The 25581-nt window shown below is 37.8% G+C and overlaps 1 protein-coding gene across 1 annotated transcript in view; it reads right to left on the bottom strand.

The window, feature by feature from the left end:
* Positions 1–22728, bottom strand: part of LOC150083282 (DNA polymerase kappa-like) — a 217657-nt gene extending 194929 nt beyond the window's left edge. Inside the window, 1 exon segment of the mRNA XM_090378460.1 lies at positions 22259–22728. The gene's annotated coding sequence lies outside the window, so the exon portion shown is untranslated.
* Between the last annotated feature and the right edge of the window lie 2853 nt (positions 22729–25581).

Here is a 25581-nt window from a genome sequence, read left to right as displayed (position 1 = left end):
GTTATCAGTGACCGTCCAATCAATAAGAGGAAGGAGTTTTGGCGAGCATGTTGAAAGATCAATTGCAGAAGTTGACCTTGAGGAAAGATGCACGTATGTGTGAGTCCCATTGTTTAATAATGTTAAGTTGTGCCTTTCAAGAAATTTTTCAATTAACTGACCTCTCTTATCAAGGTGCGAGGAACCCTATAGGGGGTGATGCCCATTCCAGTCACTTAAGATACAGAAAGGTGGTGGCAGCTGAGTAACTAAATCATTCAAATCTGCTAGAGAGTATGAATAGTTTGGCGAAAGGTATATGGAAACAACTGTTACCGCTATCTTAACCATAACTCTAGCAGCAATTGCTTCTAAAGTTGTTTGCAGTGGGACTGGTCTGAAAGGAGTTCTGGAGTTTACTAGCAATGCTACACCTCCATGTGCTGTATTAGAGTCGTTCCTATCCTTTCTAAGCATTATATGGTGTTTTATGCTCATAGTTATTTTAGGGGTCAGGTTTGTTTCCTGTAGACAAAGAACAGCAGGCTTATATTCGGTAATTAAGTCATAAACATCGTCTAAGTTAGCTCTGAGTCCGCGACAATTCCATTGAATGATTCTGTGCATTATTGAGGATTATCGGGTGTGTCTGCTTGCTTACGGGATGTGGTCTGTTTGCGCCTGTCTAGTCTTTTTTCCCTTTTTGGGAAATTTGGTCTAGTGATGTCCATGTCCTCCTCTTCCGCATGAAGTTCAAGAAGTGGTTCATCTCGGTGTGAATTTCTATCTATGTCCATGGTATCAGTACTGGTTTTTTGATTATTTCTTTCAGAGCTTGTTTGATTAACTGGCTGTTGTACAGGATTTTTATCTGGCGGTATTGTCAATGGTGTGTTTACCGAATGAGTTGATTGCTGTTGGGTAGGCTGTTCTTTTAGTGTAGAGAGGACTGACCTGGCCCAATCAGAAATTGAGATACTTGGCGGAACTGAACAATCTGTTTGTACTGTTATGGATCGTTGCTTTTTTACAACTGAAGAATAAGATGGCAATTTATTTGAAATTAAACAATGTCTTTTTGCTTCTTGGTATGACACCTTGTGTTCCACTTTGTACTTTTGTATATTCTTTTCAGTCTGCCACTGGATGCACTCCTTTGAAAATGCTGAATGATTCCCCTTACAGTTTGGGCAGCTTTGTATTTCAGTGGGGCAGTGTGTGTGAACATGCTCTTTTGAACCACAGGAGGCACAGGTGGTTACACCCCTGTAGACTGCTTGTGAGTGTCCAAATTTTTGGCATTTAAAACACCGGACTGGGTTTGGAATATAAGGTCGAATTTTGCACCTTAAATATCCAGCTTTAACAGTTGTTGGTAAAATTGGTGTTTTAAATGTAAGAATGACCGTTCGGGTAGGAGTAAGAACCCCATCTTTCTTAATGACTATCCTTTTGGCATTTATTACATTTTGATCGCCTAATTCCTGAATGATTTCCTCCTCAGATACGTTAAGGAGATCCCACTCGGCTATTACCCCTTTAGAGGAGTTTAAGGTGGCATGCGGGGTAACCTTTGTGGGAATTCCACCAAAAGTCGATATTTTTAATAGTTTTTCCGAGTGTTTATTCTCGTTCATCTCCACTAGAAGGTCTCCGGATTTTAATCTTCTAACCATTTTTGGTGGGCCCACCACATTCTCAAGACATTTCTGTATTAAGAATGGGGAGAGCTTACTCAAAGGATTGTCAGTCAAAGAATGCAGTATCAAAAAAAGAGGAGCAGGGGTTTCTGTTCCTTCTTTTTTCTGCCGTTTTGCATTTCCTGCATTTAAGTCTTCTCTGTTTGAGAGATCTGGATCATGAGATCCATAAGTGGCATGTCTATTTATGTCCATCTTTGCTCCTTTTTGCCCCCGGGAGAGTGTTTTTCTTCTCCCAGGTTTCCAGCCCCGCCACGTGGAGGCAGGAGCGGTGCCACCAGTGACCAAGCGGTTTATAGGTTTAATTAGGTTAGTAAGGATTATATATATATATATATATATATATACACAAGGGAAGAAAGGTGTATTTCCTTTCTGGATTCTACTTCAAAGCTTTTAAGTAAAGAATCACTTAAGAAAAACAAGAAGAATAGTGACACTGGAAAATAAATATAACTAATCCGCTGAGAAAGAACGCTATGTATCGCACAAAATATCGCTTGGGCACTATCGCTTGGCACTCGGGGCCTGTTGAACTTGTGGAAAAATCTAGATTTCAAAGTTTTTATTATTATTGGATAGCACAACAGGCCATACAAAGATTTAAGTCATCCAAACGTTTAAGTTATGTTCCTACCACCACAGTTGTACTGCATTAATACAACTTCTTTCATTCAGCCATTAGATCAAGGCATTATATCCATCTTTAAATTTCATTACATCAGAAAATTGTTACAATGAATTTTGGAAAAAATTGATTCCAAATCTATTGAAGTAATGGAGGTATGGAAACATTTCTCAATTGTGGACTGTATCAGAATCATAGCTTTATCACTGAAAGAAGTAAAACTGTCAATGTTAAATCTGTGTGGAAAAATGTATGGCCACAGTCGGTTAATTCAGGAAATATGGTTGAACCAACCAAAAATGGAATCGGTGCAAGTAGAACTTGCTATGTCAGTAGGAGGGAAAGGTTTTGATGATATGACTACTGAAGCCCTCGTGGATAGCACAGTTGATAGAATCACCCACCTCCCCACACTAAGTGGAAAAAGACCCGAGTTCAAATCCCACTGATGACAGGAGGAATTTTTATGGGTCTTTTTCACAATGGGGCTGAGTTAGTCGGGCTCAGGCAAGGGTAGCATGGTTTTTTTTCTGGAAAGTCGGGTTTTTCGTCCAGCAAACAGAAAATTGACTTCAGGACACATGCAATTTATAGACAATATACACAAAGTAACATAGCCTTAGTCGCCGATGCTTATAAAAAAAGATATGATTACTGAAGACACTCAAGAATTACTGGTAGAAAAAGAGGCTGGCAATGTGGGTTTGGTGGAAATGGCATTGGAGGTAAACTAAATCAATTCAGAGGATGATAGCACAGATGAAAATTCTAAACTTACAAATTTTACACTAAAAAGCATACGGGAAAGCATAAAGTTAGCTGAGCAATTAGAATATTATTTTTTGAATGCAGATTCTTGAATGAAAGGAGCCCAAAGTTCAAAAGGGAGCTTCAAAAATGCTTAGTTCCATACGATGAAATTCACAAAGATTTATCAAGCAAAAGCAAACAAACCGATTACTGATTTTTTAAAGAGAGCAGAAGCTGCATGAAATCTAGAATGGTGTACAGTTAGTTTCGTTAACATTTTGTTAACGAAATAGCATATTTTTGTTAGCTTTTGGTAACCCCACGTTTTGTACTTTTACTTAGTCCCGTGTAACACGGTTTCGCACGATACAACATTTTATAGGAATCTAACTATCGTGTTATACAAGGGTTACCTGTATTTTATAAAGAAATTAACTGAACTGAAAAATAACAAACAATTCTTGAAAACTTTTGTTACCACAAATGAAAAAGTTTTAGAAGCTTCTTATCTTGTAAGCTTAAGAATTGCTAAAATTGGTAAACCACACACTATTGGAGAAAATCTTATATTACCAGCAGCTAAAAATATTGTTTTATCTCTATTTGATGAGAAAGCAGCTGCCAAACGTGATTCTATTCCATTGTCAAATGACAGTGTACACAGACACATTCACGAAATGGAAGATTCCATAAAGGAGTTGCTTGTTCAAAAGGAAAAACAAAGTAAGTATTTTTCACTACAATTAGATGAAAGTACAGACATAACAAGCTTTCCTCAATTATTGGTATATTGTAAGAACCAAATTCTTACACTTATCCTTAGGAATGTTATGTTATAAATATTATAACATAACAAGAAAAAAATATATATATATTAAATAATATTATTTACATAGGATGATTTTCAGCTTAGATTGCGATCGCTCTGTACCCTACAGTTAAGTAGAGGAGGATTTAGCGTAACAACGGGGATAGCTGGACAGGGCACAAAAGTACAATGGGAGCCCCGTAAGGCCAGTTCAAGTCGCTATAAACAGAAAGTGAGCAGCTCTTTGGAAGAAAAGAACAAGGGAACCGACTCCCCCTTGTGGAGAGGAAGAGCTTTAAAGACTAAGAGGGTGGAGGGAACCCTGGATGCTGCATACACCGTGTAGAAATGGCTGGCCAGGATAAAACAGACCGACTCCTTGAGCACTTACTAATTTCAAGGAGCGGTAGAGAAAAAACAGAGTGGACTAATAGCGGTAAGTGAATCGGAATGATCACAAGGAAATATCTAGAAATTTCTAGACTTCCGGAAGTTCATTGAAGCTTCTAGAAATTTTGAGAACTCGGATGTTTCCCCAGGAAAGGGAAGGGTCAAGAAAACGTAGGAAGTGAGAGAGAGCAAATGAGAATATAGAGATGATGAAGAACGAACTGCGATTGGATCAGAATAGAAGGGGTGGCTGAAACAAAAGAAGATGAAACAGGAGAGAGAGAGAGAGAGAGGAAGAGTTCCAGAGTTTTTTGACAGTTTGGGAGTTTTGGAAGTTTTGAGAGTTCCTGTGGGTGTGCCTGAGTGATGTGCGGCCGGAAAGAAATCCCGAGAAGTGCCGGGAGAATCGCTGGAATGTGGTAGTGGAAATTGAAGCAGTTTGTCGCAAAGACAATTCATTTGGAAAGTTCTGGGAGAGGTCAGCCGCAACATAGAAATAGGAAGGAGATGCCCAATGAAAGATGGACACACATATGCTGGAGCTGAGTGATAAGGATCGAAAAGTCTCGGTATAGAAAGATAAGGAAGAGTTATACAGTCTGGCTTCTCAATAAAGCACTAAGGAGAGTCTTGATAATTTTATTATGCACCCCAGTATCGTCGAGCTGATCAGACGCCCAAAGCGGGCCAGAGCAACCCATTTATGGAGAAAAGAGTGAGTTCCTGAACGAAGAATTCCTGTAGATGAGCAGCAGTTCCTTAGCCGATGATTAATTCCAGTAGGAGTCTGATGATGCCCTATATTGATGATGATGGCCGCCCCTGAGTGAGAAAAAGGTTGTGTAAAGCGTGATCCCCTAAGCTGTTATGTAAGTACCAGATAATAGTTTTAAGCTTGAATTGAGGGAAAGGACTTTAGGAAATGTCTTTATTTAGTTGATAGTAGATTTGGTATTGTTTAGCATAAAAGGAAGGAAAAAGTTCATAAGATATAGATATATGTACTTCATCACAAAGATAAGTTTATTAAGCAAGGAAGATTTAGATGTATGTACTCGAGACTAGTGTGTTTTAAGTTGAGATTATGTTCTATGCACATGTAATTATTTTGGAAGGGATAATTATAGAAAGATTATAGCGTGGATTTATAAATCTGGGAAAAAACACATATAGGTGTTATGCTCACTGCTGTAATCCCAATTGGGAAGTTTAAATTGTTAGAAGACAAGGGAATGTTATGAGATGTAACCTAAACCAGAAGGAGAAAAGGCAGAAAGACATGAAGAGACATGATATATGAATTGTGATTATCTATACATCTTAGCACACATATAATTCTAGCAATTAACATTTTACCCAATTGATAATGATATATTCTTTTAATGTATATACAGTGAATAAACAATATTGTATATGTTTATCAAGTGTAGTATGAGTCATTCTGAATACTCAGCCAGTCCAGAGGAGACATACACGAACTTCTATTCCCCCAGAATCTGTGATCTTCTGTGCAGTATACAAGTCAGGTGTTAATGTGGGAGGGGGTAAATTAGGGGAAAAATAAACGGGGAAATACAAAGTTAAGAGAGGTGGGTCTGAAAGTTCAAAGAGATTTATTGATTACAGAAATTTATAAATAATAATAATAAAGCTACTATTCCCACAAAAAAAAAATAATTTATCCACCCCCCCCCCCCACAATATATTCGATTTGCACCAGAAGTTACAATTAATGAAGCATTTTTGTTCTGTGAACCTCTTTCTGGTAAAAACAACTGCAAATGAAAGAATAACTGGACAATTTTATGACGAAACACAATATTCTTTGGAAGAACTGCATTGGCACATGTACTGATGGAGCTTGAGCTTTAACAGGAAAGCATAGCAGTGTTGTAGCTACAATAAAGAAAGTACTTCTGAAGCTAAGTCCACTCACTGCAGTATTCACCACGAAGCCTTGGTTGAAAAGACAATACCCCAAAAACTGAAAACTGTTTTAGATCAGTCAGTTAAGATTGTTAATTCCATTAAATCCCAAGCACTAAATTTTCAAATGTTCAAAATTTTATACCAAGAGATGGGGACTGACCACGAAAAATTACTACTGCATAGCGAACTTACATGGTTGTCCAGAGGTAAGGTTTTAAATCGTCGTTTTGAACTTCGATTGGAAGTACGAGTTTTCTTTTGCGATTCAAAATGTGAATTAAAAGACTATTTCTTTGATGAATTATGGTTGGCCAGATTAGCATATTTTTGGAAGATTTAATGATCTGAATTGAACTTTACAAGGACCAAATGTGACTCTTTTCACTGTTAGTAATAAAGTAAATGCAACATTAAAAAAGTTGAGTTAATCATCAAAGACTTGGATAAAAAAAGTCTTAAGTTTCCTACCAATGTTAGAAAATTTTCTTGGAGAAAATAATTTAACATTGAGACATGAATTAGTATCAAATATAAAAAGTCATTGTTTTCAGTTAATACATAATTTCAAATTATATTTCCCAGAAGATTATGAAAAAGAAAACTGGATCTGGAATCCATTTTCTTCAGATTATGTACCAGAATAACTTTCTTCTCAAGAAAAAGAGCAACTTTTGGAAATTTCTTGTGACAAAAATTTAACGGATGATTACAAAAACAACACTTTAATCAACTTTTGGATTAAGCATAAGAAAGATTTTAAAGAAATCTCAGAAAGAGCAATAAAATTTTTAATGCCATTTTGTTTGACATATTTATGTGAAACAGGATTTATTTATGTTGGATATTTAAAAAACAAATGTAGAACAAGGCTAACTTTGGAGCCAAATTTACAATTGAAATTAAGTAAAATAGAACCAGATATAAAGAAACTAATTACTGTCAAACAAGCTCAAGTTTCACATTAAGTCAATTATTTTTGTAAAATATTTGTTCAAGTTCTCCTGGTTTATTGCATTTAATTGTTATTGATTACAATTAAATCACCATGTTAATCAAATATCTTAGTTTATTTTGTAATGTTTTGTTTAAGATTTGTTATTTAGTTTGTTTAATTTTTGTATTAAAAATGAAATAAAAATATGTATAATTTATAACATACCTTATTATGCGATTAATCTTGACTTTTCCTCTTAATACAAATACATATTTTAATGAGTGGTACTGAAATTTTTCAATTTTGGTTTTGGTGATACAAGTATTAATAAAGGTTGATAACCACTGAAATAGATGATTGTTATTTGTATCAGCATATGAGGGTAAGTAGTAGGGAAAAGAATATTCTAGACCTGGCAAATACAGGAACCAGTAGCAGGAACTTTTCATGGAGTTCTACGGTGGACGATGAAGACAGAGAGGTAGCAGTAGTTAAAGGCAAAGGTATGGGTTATAAATTCAGGAAAGGAAATTATGACGACTTAAGGTGCTGCATGGCCTCTATTAACTAAAGAATCATCTCACAGAGAGCGAATACAACTGAATTATGGTATACTTTTAAAACATTAATCACAGAAGACTTGAATGAATAATGTCCAAGCCAAGTTTGATGAATAATGAAGTAGCCAGATTACTTAAGAAGAAAAAAGATAGCATGGAAAAGTTACAGAGCAATAAAAAGTACTGAAGCCTATAACAGTTACAAATTGATTTGTAATTGTGTCACAGAAAAGGTTAGGCTGGCAAAGGCAAATTAAGAGAAATCGCTGTCAAAAAGAGCAAAGAGTGCGATCAGGAATTCTTCACATATATAAATGTAAAGAAGAGAAGGTCAAATCAGATCGGACCCTTATATAATGAACGTGGGATAGTATTAGATACCCCAACTGATGTTGCAGGTGAACCAAACAGTTATTTTGCATCGATATTTACAGAAGAAAAACCCTTTGCGTCAATGAGAAATTATGGAAGTGAAGTTGAAAAATATGTAATTAATGATACTGAAATTTCACATGATTATTTAATGGTTTTGGTTTTGGTTTTATTGGCGCATTAGCTACTAAGGCTATAATGCGCCGATTATTTAATGAAAAAACTTTTGAGCCTACAGGCGAGTAAGGCTCCTGGGGCTGCTAGCATATACTCTATAATTTTAAGGGAGGCAGAAAGTGAGTGCATTGAACCATTAGAGCTAATTATGAGAGCATCACTAGATTTAGGAGAGATTTGGCTGGACTGAAAAAGTATTGCCCAATGTAAAGACAATACATAAAAGCAGTTTGGTCCTTGAGGGGTATCGCAGATATTCTCTCTGACAAGCCAAGCTGTGCTTGCTATCTGGGAGTCTAAAATGCTGATAGAACCAATATTCGGGTGACACTCAAGTCAAGTGGACCTAATTTCAGTGAAGTCCGGTTGGTCTGTGACAGCCAAATCATCTGCTTGCACCTTCATGATGGTGGGACTGTTACTAACCCTGGGTATTAACCCCCATGTGCAAGTCCAAAAATATGGCAACCAAGCACACAAAAATATGACCACCCAGATGCAGGGGTTGAGGTGTGGTGTCCACACCACACGGAGGAAAGCAGCTCCTCTGTGTTACCAGGAAATGCTAGGTGATAGATGACTCTCATCAACCGGTGTAATACCACCACCACTTTGCTTGAAGTGGTGGAACTCATATTTGGTCTCTAGAGCAAAGCTCCGGTAAATCCTCCCAATCTCTTCCATCATGCAGTATGATTGATGTCTTTTGAGGTTATGATGGACATTATGGCAAGATCCAATATTCTTTACATTTCGAGGGTACAGCTCTAAAATTGTGTTTGCAGGCCAGCCGCTAGTTAGTACACCAGACCAAACCAAAATTTTTGATATGGCATACACCTAGTAAGATTATACCCAGCTCCTTGACATAATGTGGCCTCGACAATATCCCCTGCATGCAGACTACTCGGACTCCCTCAAGTCACTATCTGGCAGAGGCTTCTGGATCCGCTAGTTTTTAATCTCGCTACCTCTACTCTGCCACATAGTCACTGGAGGGAGTCTAAGTAGTGTGTATGTGGGGGGGAAGAGCATTGTTGAAGCCACATTATGTCAAGGAGCTGGGTATAGTATTACCATGTGTACACCATATCCAAAAATTTCACTGCTTCGTACAGCATGCCCCCCTGCTTTTTCGTATTACTCAATACACCATGAATTGTCAAACTAATAGAACAAATTTATCTGCAAAAAGATCTAAACCTCTCAAACACTTCCTTGTTCATTTCACAAATATACACGGTCTCAGTTCTAATCTCAATGATGTCCATTTCCACTTAAGGCTGCCAAACCCCATGTACTTTTTCTGACAGAATCTCAGTTATCAGTTGATTCAATCACTGCTCATCTCAGTTGTCTGCATTATTCACTGTACAATTCCTTTCGTTTCAAAGGTGGTACGTATGCGTATGTCTGTTCTGATATTCTGTTGTCTCTACTGTTCTCCTAACTACACTAATCACTTAGAATTCTTTGACTTCCTTTCTTTGAAACTTGACTAACTACTTCCTCCAGTCCAACTTTCCTAACAGTGAGGTAATTTTCCTTGTTGATTTTAATGTACACAACTACAGCTGGCTTCCGTTTTCTAGTCACAAGGACCCAGCTGGTCGAGACACTGGGCTTTTGCAATTACTAATGATCTCACGCACACACTGTTCATTTACCTACCAGAATACTAGACAAAACAATCACACAGTCAACACGCTTGATCTTTTTCTCACAAACAATCCTTCTAAGTACACAGTTGAGGTAAGTGATCCTCTAGGCACCTCAGATCACAACTTGGTGACGGTCTCTTCTCCGATGGAGCCTTTCTCTCTTGGCCATTCCCAACCTCGTGTTGTTTGGCATTAAAAGAATGAAAAATGGGATGATGTGTGAGATTTCTTTTGCATGGTTGGATTAACATTTCAAAACTTCTCATGTCGACATTTGCTCAGATCATGTCAGTGAAATTATTCTTGTAGGGATAGAATCTTTTATTCCACATCCCACCTTAAAATCTCATCCTTTATCTAAACCTTGGTTTTCCAATTAAGGCTGTTCAAGAGAAGAATGTTGCATATCATAATTGGCTTATTTCCAAATCTTCAGTTTCATTTACTGACCACACCAGAACTCGCAACAATTGTAAAGCAATTATTAATTAGTCCAAATTAGATTTCAAACAGGCTAACAGTATAAACTTACTTCTTATCCAAATGGTAGCCGGATATTCTGGTCTCTTGCCAAAGCTATTGGCCGCAACTTTTGCCATCTCTGTTCTCACCTCTGTCAAAACTAGATGGTTCTATTGCCACTTCAGCCAAAGCTAAAGCTCACTTGCTAGCATCCTATTTTTCTTTCAACTCTTACATTGATGATCTTGGTAAACCACCTCCCACCATTCCTGGTACACTCCGTTCAATGCCTCTTGTGGTCTTCCATCCATTAAAAGGATGTCAGAAGAATTTTGACGAATCTTGATGCTTAGAAAGCTCCAGGTCCTGATGGTATTTCTCCACGTGTTCTCAAAACCCATGCTCCTGAACTTACTCCTGTTCTGTGTCACCTTTTTTTACCTTCTTAATCCAAAAGAATTTCTCCTTCTGCTTGGAAATTTGCTCATATCCAGCTAGTTCCTAAAAAGGGTGACAAATCCCATTTTAGGAAGTCTCCTGTTTTTCATCTCCCCTAGCTTAGAATCATTTTACCCCATTCTGACAAATTCATCTGTTGCAGCTACAATTCTCCCAACTCTAAAAATCACTCAGAACTTGTCAACTTTCTTTCTTTGAAACTGTATTAATGCTCTCCTTTTCTAACTAACTTTTCTATCTAACTTTCCTAAGAGTGAGGTAACTTCCACTGGTAATTTTATTATTTCCAACTCCGGCTGGCTTCAATTTTATAGTTACATAAACTCAGCTGATAAACATGCTAAAGCTTTTGTGATTACTGATGACCCAACACAACTTGTTCATCTGCGAGAATACCAAACAAAAAAAAATATACATTCAACACTTGATCTTTTCTTTGCCAATGATCAGACAAAGCACTCAGTCAATTTTAGTGATCCTCTAAGCACCTTGGACCCAATGTGAAATATGACGATTTTCATAATCTGTTTCTTTCCTTGGGTCAACAACTGTTTTAAACCTTCCAAACTTAATGTTTGTTCAGATCATGTAAGCAAACTTATTCTGTAAGAATGAACTAATTTATTCCACATTCCACCTTAAAACCTCATCCTTCATCTAAACCTTGACTTTCCAATAAAGGTGCTAATGCTGTTCAGGATCAGAATACAGCATATTGTAATTGGCTTGTATCCAAATATCCTTATTTTCTTATTTTCCAAAATAAGAAATCCAATCTTAATCCAAACTTCATTTTGAACAGACCAAGAGTAGAAAATTTGCTTCTTGTACAAATGGCAGTCAAGTGTTCTGGACTCTTACCAAAAGTATTGGCTGCAAGTTTTATCCATCTGTACTCCCACCTCTTTTAAAAACTGAGGCTCTATTAAGTCCCCAGCTAAAGATAAAGTCAACTTATTAGCATCCTACTTTTTTTCTAACTTTTGTATCAATGACCTTGGTAAATCACCTCCTACCATACCAAATCCACTCCTCTCAATGGTGACCCTGGTCTTCCTACCAAAGGATGTCAGAATATGAACAATCTTGATGCCAAGAAAGCTTCTGGACCTGATGGCAGCAAAATGGGTAGCCCAGCCTTTAGCTAATAATACTGAGTGTCCTCAGATTCAGGATAAGTTCCTACAGACTGCAGATGTAACTCCTATTCACAGGAGTTGTTCAAAGGGTGAAGTGGGTGACCACAGATCTGCAGTCTCATTTCTAAGCTTATCTTCTTGTTCTCAAAATCTTTGCTCCAGAGCCCATGATTACTTTGTGTCATCTTTTTACATTTTCTATTTTCGGCAGCAGCACATAAACAAATTTCTGCATGGAAATTTGTTCATATCAAGTAACCAGGATTCCATCCCTGTAAGAATAATTTCACTGACACGATCTGAGAAAATGTTGACATCAGAAGATTTGAAACAGTAATCCGACCACAGAAAAGAAATCTCACAGATCATGCCATTTTTCATTCTTTTAATGCCAAACAACACAAGGTTGGGAATGGCCACAAGAGAAAGGCTCCATTGGAGAAGAGACCATCACCAAATTGTGATCTGAGGTGCTTAGAGGAGCACTCACCTGAGCCGTTTACTTAGAAGGGTTGCTTGCTAGAAAAAGATCAAGCGTGTTGACTAAGTAGTTAGGACTGTCTGGTAATCTGGTAGGTAAATGAACAATCTGTGTGAGGTCATTAGTATTTGTAGCATCTCGACCAGCTGGATCCGTGTGACTAGAAAATGGAAACCAGCTGGAGTTGTGAACATTAAAATCACTATGGAAAATTACCTCACTGTTAGGAAAGTTGGACCAGGGGAAGTCAAGTGTCAAAGAGAGGAAGTCAAAGAGTTCCTAGTGATTAGCGGAGTTGGGAGAATGACAAGGGCAACACACAAATTTGGCAAAATGTGGTAGATAGATTTTAAACCAGAGGAGAGTCCAAATTATAAAGTTTCTGACACGGAATAACAAAACAGACATGTGCATACATACCACCTTTGAAATGAAAGGAATCATACAGCGAATAATGTAGACAATTGAGATTAGCAGTGGATGAATCAACTGATAGCTAGGATTCTGTCAAAAAAAGTACATCAGGTTTGGCAAACTGTAAGTGGAAATGGACATCACTAAGAATAGAACTGGGACCATGTGTATTTGTGAAATGAATGAGGAAATGTTTGGGAGGTTTAGATCTTTTCGCAGATAAGTTTGTTCTATTAGTTTGATAATTCGTGGTATGTTCAGTAGCAAGAAAATGTGGGGGAAAACGCTGTAAGAAGTAATAAAATTTTTGGATATGGTGTACACCTGGTAAGAATATACCCAGCTCCTTGACATAAAGTGGCCTCAACAATGCCCCCCACATACACACTACTCGGACTCCCTCCAGTCACTATTTGGCAGAGTAGAGGTAGTGAGATTAAAAACTAGCTGATCCAGAAGCGTACTAGAGAGTTGCCAATAGGTTTGGTCTGCTGGACTAACTATCAGCTGGTCTGCTAATACCATTTTAGAGCTGTACCGTCAAAATGTAAACAAATTGGATCTTGCTATGATGTCTATCATAACTTTAAAAGACATCAGTCATACTGCATGATGGAAGGGATAGGAGAGGGTTTTCTGGAGCTTTGCTCTAGAGACTATACATGGGTTCCACCACCTCAAGCTTCCAATAGTAGATCACATAAATCTAAACACAATATTAAAAATAAAGATGTAAAGAAACTAGGTAATTTTTCATCTGTTCTTAAAGATTAGGTCAATGGCATTGTAGATAAACATTCTACACACAATATACTTTTTTGTTTAAAACACAGCATTCTTAAACCCTTACATAAATATATAGTAATACCCCGACTTACGCTACACCGACTTACGTGAACTCGAAGTTACGCTGTTCTTGATTTTTTCATTTGGTGTATATCTAAAATTAGCTTACCAGTGATTTGGAAGTCAAATCATAAAGCTTGGGTGACAGTTTCTGTTTTTCAGGACTGGTTTGGTCAGCACTTCATACCCGAAATCGAACGTTATTGCAAGTCTAAACAGATTCCATTTAAAGTGATGCTTCTTATTGACAATGCACCCAGTCACCCTCCTGCCACCCTAATTAATTTCGACCCACATGTGAAAGTTGTGTTTTTGCCTCCAAACACAGCCAGCTTGCTTCAAACGATGGACCGGCACCTCCGTAGCCAGGTGGGCAGGAGCAGCAGCAGTGCGTAGCACATGCTTCTTGATTAGACCGGGGTTCGAGCCCATGCCCACCAAATACGGAGGATGCGGAAAGGTCAGGGAATGACCACTGCATATCCCCGGAGCAATATGGCCTTAGTTGCTAATACTCCTAAAAACCAAATAACAAACAACAACAACCGATGGACCAGGTAGTCATCAAAACATTCAAGGCTTACTACACGAGGCATTCGTTTGCACGTCTGAATGAAGCCACGAGACAAAATAGTGAGATATCTGTTAAAGACTTTTGGAAACAATTCAATGTTTTAGATGCCGTAAAAATCACTGAAGAATCTTGGGATGAAATTCACAAAAAAACATTGAATGGTGTCTGGAAGAAACTTTGTCCATTTTTTTTTTCAAAAACGAGACGAAAACAACGCCAGAAACTGATCATGTTGCTCATGTGATAGAAGAAGTTGTTAATCTTGCCAGGCAATTAGATTTGGAAGTCAATGGTGATGTTGTCAACGAGCTGTTGGATTCACATAGTCAGGAGCTGACAATGAATGAGCTCATAGAGATGCGTGACCAAAACGTCACTGAAGTTTCCGACACTTCAGACCCAGTTCCACCAGAAAAGCACATGACAATTGCAAGCTTGACAGAAGGTCTCAGCTCAATTGAAAAGGGCTTAAAAATTTTAGAAAACAGACTCCAACGAAGAACATGTTATAGTTACAAAGCAAGGAATAATAAAAATTATTAGCTTGCTACGAAGAAATTCTGCGTGAAAAAAAAGGCACAGTGTCGTCAGACGAATTTGTTAGATTTTATGAAGACACTGACATCGAAATAACTTTTTTACGTAACTCATTTATTTTTTAATACATATTTTGTATTATTATGTATAAAGAACTGCAATTTTATTAAATATTTTTATTCTAAACTTGTGTTTTTGTTAGTCCTTGGTCCCAATTAAACAAAATTTATATGTATTTATATGCAAAGTTGTACCCCGACTTACGCAAATCCGGCTTATGTGATTTTCGTCAGGCCCACCTATCGCGTAACTTCGGGGTATTACTATATTTCTCCCTTCAGCTTTACTTGTACATATCTTTTTCATCTTATAATGACATTTGTAAATTTAGATTAAATTCCTTGAATTTTAATTGTAAGCATTCATTCTTATTATTAAAATTCCAGAATAATATCAATGATATCAACATTAACAAATGCATTAATTTACATAATGCCTATTTCCAGCCATAGTACTTGCAACGTAAAACTATATAGTGGAATACGTATTACTGAATTAGCTTAGTATAGTATTGTATAGTCAAATATCGCATACTAAATTAATCAAATAAATTTATTAACCTTATTAATTTTCATTGTTAATTAATTAAATCATATTTAAATGGAAATCATGCCCCAGACTAGAGCAGCAAAGCAACACATACAAAGTAGTGGGAGTGCTGTGGCTCAGAGGGAAACCGAAGGGGACAATTCTCCAACACATCGCAGCCTAAAAAACTGTGCAACTTGTGAAATGTTTGCAGATATTTCCAGAATGAGACATGATATTGCCAAGGGGGATGTCTTTGTGTGTACTCAATGTAAGCAGTGTGAAGAAGTTAGATGCCATCTCAGCATTATTATGGGACTTTATAAGAGCTTGAAGAACAGGGTAGATGACCATGAAGGACTTAAATTGGGGGACCCATCAAGCTCTCAGCTGCCCACATCAATGCCAGAGCTTGCACTTGATCGTCACGCAACACAGCGGCAACCATTAGGGCAGAATGCACTGGTCCCACAGCAGCTAGTTATTATCAGTAACTCTATCGTCAGGAAGATGGGAAATATAATGTGCAAAAAAGATAGGTGGAATACAACATGGGTTTGTTAAGAAGTCTTGTCTGACAAATCTGATTAGATACTGTGATTTGGTCACACAGGAACTGGATGCAAAATATAATTTTGATATCATATACTTGGATTTTAGGAAAACTTTTGATACTCTTGTGCATGGAAGACTACTGTAAAAATTGGAGCAGTATGACATTAAGGACAAGTTGCTACAATGGATAAAAGAATTGTTGAGTGGGAGAAGGCAGAGAGTGGTTATCCGTGGACTAATGTTGTTATTAGTGGAGTCCCCAGAATTCGGTGATGGGTCCATTGTTGTTTTCGGTATTTATCAATGATATTGATGAAAGTATATCAGGGTTAATGTCTAAGTTTGCAGATGATAAGAAGGTTGGCAGGGTTGTTAATGACAGTAATGATAATATGGTACTGCAACAGGATCTTGAAAAGTCGAGCAGATGGGTTGAGATCCAGAATAATGTTATCAACTGGTGGTACTAAACTCAGGGTAGTGGAGAATGAAGAGTACCTGGGGTAATTTTGCAGTCAGATAGTAAGTTTTCTGAGCAGTGCAGATAGGCAGCAAGAGTAGCTCATGGTGTCTTGTCAATGATATACAGGAATTTTGCTAGAAAGGATAGGGGTAATTGTCCCTTGTATAAGGCAATTCTCAGACAAATCTTGAGTACTGCATACATGCATAATGTATGCAGTACTGCATAATGAGGTCTGGAGGCCTCATTTTAGGGAAGATGTAGAGCCACTGGAATGAGTAGGACACCGGTGGAATTACTTAACAAGTACAGGTCACTGTTGAAAAAAAAACCTTGAATTAGGGTTGAATTTGAAAATGTCTGCAATTCTGCCCAGACATGATAGGAGGGAGTATATGATGAGAGCCTTGTTGATCAATTCGACCCTGGAAAGATTGTACAAGGCTCAAGGGGTAGAATTTTTTTCAGCCTGGTCTGTACTTGTTAACAGGAGAGACTGCTTCTACAGGGATGGGATACACTTAAATAGAAAGGGTGAAAGAATATTTGCTGATGCTATCGAGGCAGTGTTAGGTGGGTCGGAAAACTGCTAGCTTGGGGGGGGATACAAGGAATAATAGATTAACAGTAGCCACTGACAGAGGTGAAAGTGATTCTTGCACTGCTTCTACTGGAATGAGCAGCAGCCTGGAAAACAAGATGCAGGGTATTTCAGGGACTGCTGGGAGTCATTGCAGTACAAGTAAACACATGGGTTGTGTTAGGGTAGTTAAGAATAGGAACAGGTGCATGTATATTTGCATGTACACCAATGCTAGGAGTTTGGTAAATAAATTTGATGAATTTGAGGTATTGCTCAAAACATCAAAGGCAGATATTGTTGGGATATCAGAGACGTGGTATCACACAGATATAAGGAATGCAGAACTGGAATTTGAGAAGTACAATGTGTACAGAAAGGATAGGAAGGGAGGAGGGGTTATGCTATTAGTTAAGAAACACATAAAATCCAAGGAAGTGAAGCCAGTCGACATCGCTGGACAGTGCAGTGTCGAGTCAGTTTGGTGTGACATAAGCATTGGGAGATCAAAATTGAGAGTAGGACTGTGCTACAGGCCTAATAACTCTGATGAGTATAATAAGAAACTGTACAGGGAAATAGAGTGGGGCAGTAAATCAGGGGCGCCTCCGTAGCCAGGTGGGAAGGAGCAGCAGTGCGTAGCACATGCTTCTTGATTAGACCGGGGTTCGAGCCCGTCACCACCAAATACGGAGTATGCGGAAAGGTCAAGGAATGACCACCGCATATCCCGGAGCAATATGGCCTTAGTTGCTAATGCTCCTAAAAACCAAATAACAAACAAACAACAAACAAGCAGTAAATCAGAGAGTCTTATAATGGGGGATTTTAATTTCCCAGATACTGACTGGATTTTGTGGGTTGGTCACTCTCACACCAGCTCAGAATAAGCACCTGAGAGGGCATAAATTCAAATTGAGGAAAGACAGATGTAGGATAAATGTGCAGAAATTTGCCTTTAGCCAGTGGGAAATTGGTTGGTGGAACAGACTTCCATCCCTTGTTGTGGAAGTTGATAGCCTAAATAAATTTAAGGCTCAGCTGGACATGTATTTTGAACGAACGGAGGGATGAAATGGGAGTGGGTTTTTTTTTGTTTTTTTTTTTTTGGTTGATGCTGCATAAGCTTGCTTTCTTGCATCATATGCCTATGCTATGTACTCATTAGCACAGAGAAGGGCAACAAGATTGGTGAGTGGAACAAAGGGTTGGTGTTACCAAGAAAGGGAAATTGTTCTGCAAATTGCAGCTTCTGGAGACTAGTCACCTGTAAGGTGATCTAATTGAGGTGTATAAGGCCTTGAATGATTTGAGCAAGCTCAATGCCACTAGGATTCTTCTTCCTCAGATTACTCACCTCAGGGGACATAAATTCAAATTGAGGAAAGACAATTGTAGATTAGATGTGCGTAAATTTGCCTTTAGCCAGCAGGTGCTTGATAGTTAGAACAAACTTCCATCTGTTGTATTGTTGAACAACTTAAATTTAAAAAACAACTTTATCAAGAACTTTTAGATTATTTTATACTTTTGGCCTACAAACACAATGCCCCAGTTAAAACATACCAGATGTGGATTAACACAGTTTTCTGTGAACTGGTCAGTAAATATTCTAAAATTTGGTCTAAATCTCTTTTTAATAAATCTTTTAAATACAACTGTACTAATATTAAAATGCAGTTATAAGAACTAAAACATTTTATTATTACCCCAGCAATTAAAGCATCTAATAATTATGCTTTCATCTGCGAGGCTTTCTATCTTAAAGACAGAACTTCAGTCTAGTGACACTTATAAACCTGTTTTATCTTCCCACAATGTCATTATCAAAAAAATATTGGCATTAAACATAAATAATTTTAACTTTCCTTATGTATGCATCATGTGACTCTACTTTTTTCTTTTTTTTTTTTGGTAGTTGTTGGCGCATCGGCTTCTGTGGCCATAATGCACCTCCCACGGTTTTTGCAGTACTTTGATCCAAGCCCGAGGCGGGATTCGAACCCGCGACCTTTGGGTTGCCAGGCAGGCACTTTACCCACCTGGCTAGCCCGGTCGGCTGTGACTCTACTAATGCTAATGGCTTCATACCTAAATTCCATAAAACACCAGGTGGTTTCAGGTTTATCACTTCTTGTAAAAACAGTTATGCCCAGATTCCTTGGAAAACTTTTGAACAACTACTTAAACCCATTCTGAACATACTATTAGATAGTTTTTTCACCAGTATCAATCGGGATAATCTAAATAATGTTCTTCATAAAATCTATCAGGAACACAAACATATAATCATATGCAATACCACCTTCTGGAATAACCTGGTCAAGCTATGTATTTTTAACAATTTTGTCTTTGATAAAAATACCGTTTATCAACAAATTCAAGGTACACGTATGGGCAGTCCGGATTCTTGTAGTATTGCCAATCTAAATTCTCTTCTATAACTATTCAGTCTATATTTTCTTTAGTTTTAACTGTCCATTTCACTACCTTATTTCTATTTACCACGTTCAACTTAATTTCTCTTAATCTTTCTTTTGTTTTTGAAGCAGTAATTTGTATATCTGCCACATAACACTTACTGTTTTTACTTCCACATGCCTCTTACCACTTTTCCTGCCACTGATGCTTGCTACTCTGGGCTTTATCCCACATTTTTATATATTTTATATTATATATTTTTTTTAGTTTTGTTGCTCTGTCTGTACATCTGCTGCATGCTACTAACTGTTTTTACTTCCATGTGCTTCTTACCTCATTCCTGCCATTGGCTGCTTGTTACTCTGGGCTTATCCTACATTTATAGTTCTTTGTTTCAATTTAATTTTTCAGCTATACATATATATATAGAATATTAAGGTTAATAGAAAATTATTAGAAAAAGTAAATCAATCCAATAATAATACCATCAGGGACCTAAGAAAACCCAAAAAAAAAAAAAAATTATCGCTTTTTACTGACAATCTAGATGACTTCAACTGGGGCCAACCACCCAAAAAACGACAAGAGGTTCTCTGTTTCTGTGATGATCAATATATGCTAAGTAATTTAAATCTAAACCAAATATAAACCAGTATAGGCCAAATTTAAATCAAATGTAAATAAATCAAATGTTGAATGATGATAAAAAGTTAAGAAAATTTAGAATTATTAGAATCAAAGGTAAGAAATATAAGTAAAATATAAATGTAAGCATATATTAATCATCGTTGACCCAACAAAGAACGTAATTTAATGATTAAATATATATATTGGTTTTGCTCCTCTGTCGGGTCAACCTTCAACCTTAAATTACATGCTGGCTTTCTGTATATCCTCCCCTATTTTCACACTGGATGTTATTTTTTTTTTTTAAATACTATTTATTAGTTTTGCTTTGCCATGGCATATACTTTATGTTAGAAACAGAGGACACTATATTGTCATCTTGTCATGCAGTTCTGGTGGTTGACACCTGAAAAACCACCAGAACTGCACGACAAAGCACAGGATTATGCAAGATATGACAATACAATTTTTTATTTAAGTATTTATTTATTTCTATGTGTGTGTTTTTTTCCTACCTTTTTCGGCTAAGGTAAAGAAAGCCTGCATGAGAAGCATGCAAAAGTTTGATGAAATTTACCGGTAAAAGTACTTTGCAGTAACGGCATTTGTATTGTTGCTCAATCAGTAAACAGACCTGGGGGGGGGGGTTATCAATCTGGAGTAGAAGTTGAATCCCACGGGAGCTTGAAACCTTCCCAAAGTGGAGGGGTGGTAACCTGACCTTTTTTCTTTAGAATCGCTAACTGAATCACGAACAGAGTCATATTGGAAGTTCCTTTGCCTTTTTTTTTCCTTAATAAACAATTTATCCACCAGTGATGCTAAAGAAAAAAGTTCAGGTTATCCCCTCCACTTTGGGAGGATTTCAATCTCCCATGGGATTCAATTTCTACTCCTGACCAATAACACCCACCGTCTGTTTACCGAGAGAGCAACAATACAAATGCCGTTATGGCAAAGTACTTTTACCGTTAAATTTTATCTAACTTTTGCATGCTTCTCGTGCAGGCTTTCTTTACCTTTGTCCCTTTTTCTTTTCACTGCAGCTGTTGCTTATTTATAAATTATATATATATATATATATATATTTAAAAATGTTCAGACATATATAAAAAGATTATTTATGCTATTCCCATAGGATAACAATCCAATTCTTCTTTGAAATTAGCTGGTGCACTGCACTCAAGGACATTGGGAGGCAGCTTAGTCTGATGTTTGAAGCACCTACAGGTGAACTTCATGGGATCCAGTCATCTGTTACTCCTAGAGATTTTATATTTGTTCTCCCATTCTTGTCTTGCCTACAAGAACTGTTCTTGCTTGCCTTGATGTAAAAGGTAAGGAAGAACAGACCTTCCTCATTTATTTTACCCAACCCCTTCAGTGCTTTTTTGCAACTAGACATCTAAGGGAAGATCTGATCTCCACTTAGATGTCTAGCTGCCAAACTCTGCAAACCACACTTTCTAAACCATGCTTCATCAGTACATTAATTTGCCCTCATCAGTAATCTGTTTGCCCTTCTTTGAACACTCTCTCTCTCCAGAGGCTCTATGTCCTTTTTCAAGTGCAGCCTCCATATATGAACATAACAGTCAAAATGTAATCTAACCATCACCTTAACACAATGATGGTTACACCACACATTGTCACCACATCTGGGACAGTACCCCACAAAAGCTCTCTTCATTCCTAGACTATTTAAAAGTGGCCAGTCATCTTATTTAATGACCTAAATATCTAATGAAGTCTCTCCACTCTCTGTCTCACATTGTTTTTGATAAATGCTTTTCTAAAGATACGTCACTCGAATTATTCTTCTGAAATGGCATCTGTAATTCCATTGCTCTCTTCCAATACAGTCCAAACACATGCTTGAACCAACCAACATCCACTTACCGTACAACTCCAAACTCATACAGCAAAATATATATATATACATTCCTTAAACCACATATATAACTACATATTCCTTAAACAATTTGTTCGTACATGTAGAAAATTAAGAAAAATTAAATGGGCTACAAGTAACAACCTAGGACTATTCACAAAGCTAATACACAGCATAAAATAAGATGCCATAAATAAGAAATACAAGTTCTCCATACAAATCAATGCTAATAGAGAAAAGCAACAAAAAGTGAATTCAAAGGTAACATGAACAGCACAATAAAGGGAAAGGGCAGAAGAAAACAGTAAAAGATATATAGAGAGAGAGACTTACAAGTATCTGGTGCCTAATTTTCAATGAATAATATTTGGAATCGCCCACAGTAGCTTAGATCCAATGTGCCCATTGTAAAATTTGGCCTTGCCTGCAGATTTAACCAAGCCCCACCTTGCACGATTTCTGTAATAATCATTAATAATATTATTAACATTATACATAATTAACGTGTTAATAAATAAATGATTTGGAAGTTTAAAAGGGTTATTTTTATTGCCCTAATTCATTTTCGACCTTGCATTGATTTAAGTCATGGCAGGAAGTATTCGATTATATGTAATTCTTGTGATAGCATCTTATAATACTTAGTCAGCATCTGCTAGTGCGTATGTACAATATTTCACTCTTGATTCAAAAATAACTGAAGTTTTCCAGTTTGTCTTCCCCAACTACAATGTTTAATGCAAACTGTATAATTGTCAAAATTACAGTCATAAAGTGTACACAAATAGCACGGATAACATCAAATAAATTACAATCTGAAACAAAAGACTTATAAGGAGGGCCGCTGGACCTTATATGTCGCCAGTAAGCGAAATCAAATTTTCCGCCCCAAAATATTTCGATTAAAAAATAAATTTAGGCATAAATAATTATTATTAATTTATTGAAAAAGAAAACAATTTCAGTATATCTCATATAATTAACTATATAGTATCGGTGTAAATACACCATAGTTAACCCATATATTTAAACTACGTATGTAGCGTAGAGGGCATCGTTTTAATTGTATCACATAATGTGGTTGCCTTCACAACGAGATAGCTACTATTGCATTACTTCAAATAAATAACGCTTCTCTAGTAGAGAAGACTACTGTTATTTATTTTCAGCGGTACCACCACCCAGACGATCGTTGAAAAAAAAAAAGGTAAGGGATAATGATTCTCAGTTATCCACACACTGCCCCTATTAGACCAAGAGAGCAATAAAGAGGTAGGAAAGTGATAGTAGGAGAGGTAGAGGAAGAAGATCGTCGATGAAAAAGGAAAGGGGTAGTTATTTCTTCAGCTCATTCATGAGATTTCATGTTCAGGATTTCATGGGCAGCACTTCCCCGATGAGGGGGTCTGTTGCTGCCCATTCGAGGAACCTCAGTGGCCATAAGGCCGCTCAGGCAACGTCGTTTCAGGGCTATTTGGCCCCTCCTCAGTGGGTGGGTAGGTATCCATTGCTTCTTGAAAAAAAAAAAAAAAAAATTTCTCATTTGCACTTATTAAAATGATCTTATATCCCAATTGGGTTAAGCTCACTCGGAAACATTCCGTGGAGGGCCCCGTCCATGTGACTACCTGCTACGCAAGCAGCCGCCTGGAGTTGGCTTGCCCTACATGAATTCTCGAGTCCTCCACTTCTTTCATTCTTCCATCCTTACGCGGCTTTACTCCAAACGTAAGCTGCCGCATTATCGGGAGAGGGACCATTTGCTTGCAGCCAGCTTGGTCCATATCCCTCCTAGCCTAAGCTAAGAAGATTTCTATCCCCTAGTCCCTTGCTTTACCACCTAAGCTGCACGTACACCTCGTTGTTCACTAGTCGACATAGTGGTGTGGGGTAACACCATTGTTTTAGGAATTGCTGATTCACCAATTGAAGTAGTTCCAACATCAGAAATCTCCTAATTGCAGCATACATGGATCGGATAGTGTATTTGTATATCTCTATGCATGTTCCCTCTGTTTTTCTCTTTTTAATCTTCCACGCTTGGTATTTTCCTTCATTTATTACGAACATCAAGATGTGTGTAGCTCTGGAGACCGGCTCCGGAAATTGCAAAAATAACACCTGATCTCTTGTTAATCGGGGTACTTTCATGATTTTGTGGACCTTGTTCCAGACACGTTGTACAGCTGGACAGGAGAAAAACGCGTGGTCTACTGTTTCCCGCGCTTTGCAATATTGACACTCAGTGTTTGAGTGTCCTCGGAACTTAGCCTTGTTTACTTCCACCGGCAGGTGCCCGTAAATCACTCTCCAGGCTAAGTCGCTTCTTGACCCATACCCTATATGCTTGCGAAGATTTTTAAACATTTGGGTGTCGTCTAAGCTGTGTGCCACGCTCGGGGATTTTGTACTGGTTGCATGTATAAGCCAAACAGTTGCCAGTAGATTTTTGAGACTTTTAGTTTTGTCCCCATGTCTAAACCTGCTGCTGATAGCTGCTGGAGGTATTTGATGATCAGTTTGTAGAAAGATGGTATTATTTCTGTCGCAGATCCTGTGTATTCTACCCCTAGAAACTTTGTAAACCTTCCCATATGATATTTTATTAGAGAGGAAGCTACATGCGTGTCCCATAGGGCCGTTCGGACATGTTTCATTATATACGCCCACCGTAGCCACTTTAGCTGTGGTATTTCATAACCGCCAAGCGTTTTTCTACAATGCAACCTTTGTTGCGTCACCTCTTGTTGCCTGTTGTTCCAGAAGAACTTGAATAGCCTTTTTTGCGTGATATATTTAAAGTTGATGACCGTCACGATATTCATCACCATTGGGATGAGAATCATCCATATGATTTTTACTCTTCTAGAGAACGACAGCAGGCCTAGGTTCCATTGGCTGATTTTTTCCTCCCAGGAGCTTTATAGTTGTCGGGTAGTTCTTTTTGGTTCTCTTGCGAAAGGCACTCCCAGAATGGTGATGGGCTCCGCAGAGAAGGAGAGGCCCACTAGTAACTGTAGTGGAGCATTGTTCCCCCATTGTTGACATTTTGTTTTATGCTTATTAAGACATAGGTCACTTGACAGGCTGAAGTAACCGACCAAGTCCAGCGCACTCTGCAAGGAGCTACAATCAGACATGGTTAGAATGACATCATCCGCATGGGCTATGTATTTGCAAATCGGGATTCGATCCAAGGAGATGGACTCCTTTAATATTACTGGAGTTCTCTAATTGCCTGAGTATGGGCTTCAACGCCATTGAAAAGAGAGCAGGGCTTAGTGGGCAGCCCTGTCTAACCCCCCACTCTCCAGCTTTACTTTATCCAAGCTGTATCCATTGATTGCTAGAGTGGTGCTAGCTCCTTTGAATAAACTGATGATGGCTGCTCTTAACTGTGAACCCACCTGTACAGTATACAACAGATTTTTAAGATAATTCTGAGACAGTTTATCAAAGGCTTTCTCTAGGTCAAGCACCGCTAGGATTATGCTGTCGTCTTTCCGCTGACAATATGGTTGCAGGTCCCTCAAGAAAATCAAATTTGCTCCCATGGATCTGCCTGGCACCCCATATGTCTGGTTTGCCCCTATAATGGATCCTAAATGTCTTTTGAGGCGATTATTCAATACTTTGGCATACAGTTTATAGTCCAC

This window comes from Mastigoproctus giganteus, chromosome 7 (assembly GCF_048544385.1).
Source record: "Mastigoproctus giganteus isolate SK-2022 chromosome 7, ASM4854438v1, whole genome shotgun sequence".
Taxonomy (NCBI): Eukaryota; Metazoa; Arthropoda; class Arachnida; order Uropygi; family Thelyphonidae; genus Mastigoproctus; species Mastigoproctus giganteus.
This window is presented reverse-complemented; position numbering and strand designations above follow the sequence as displayed.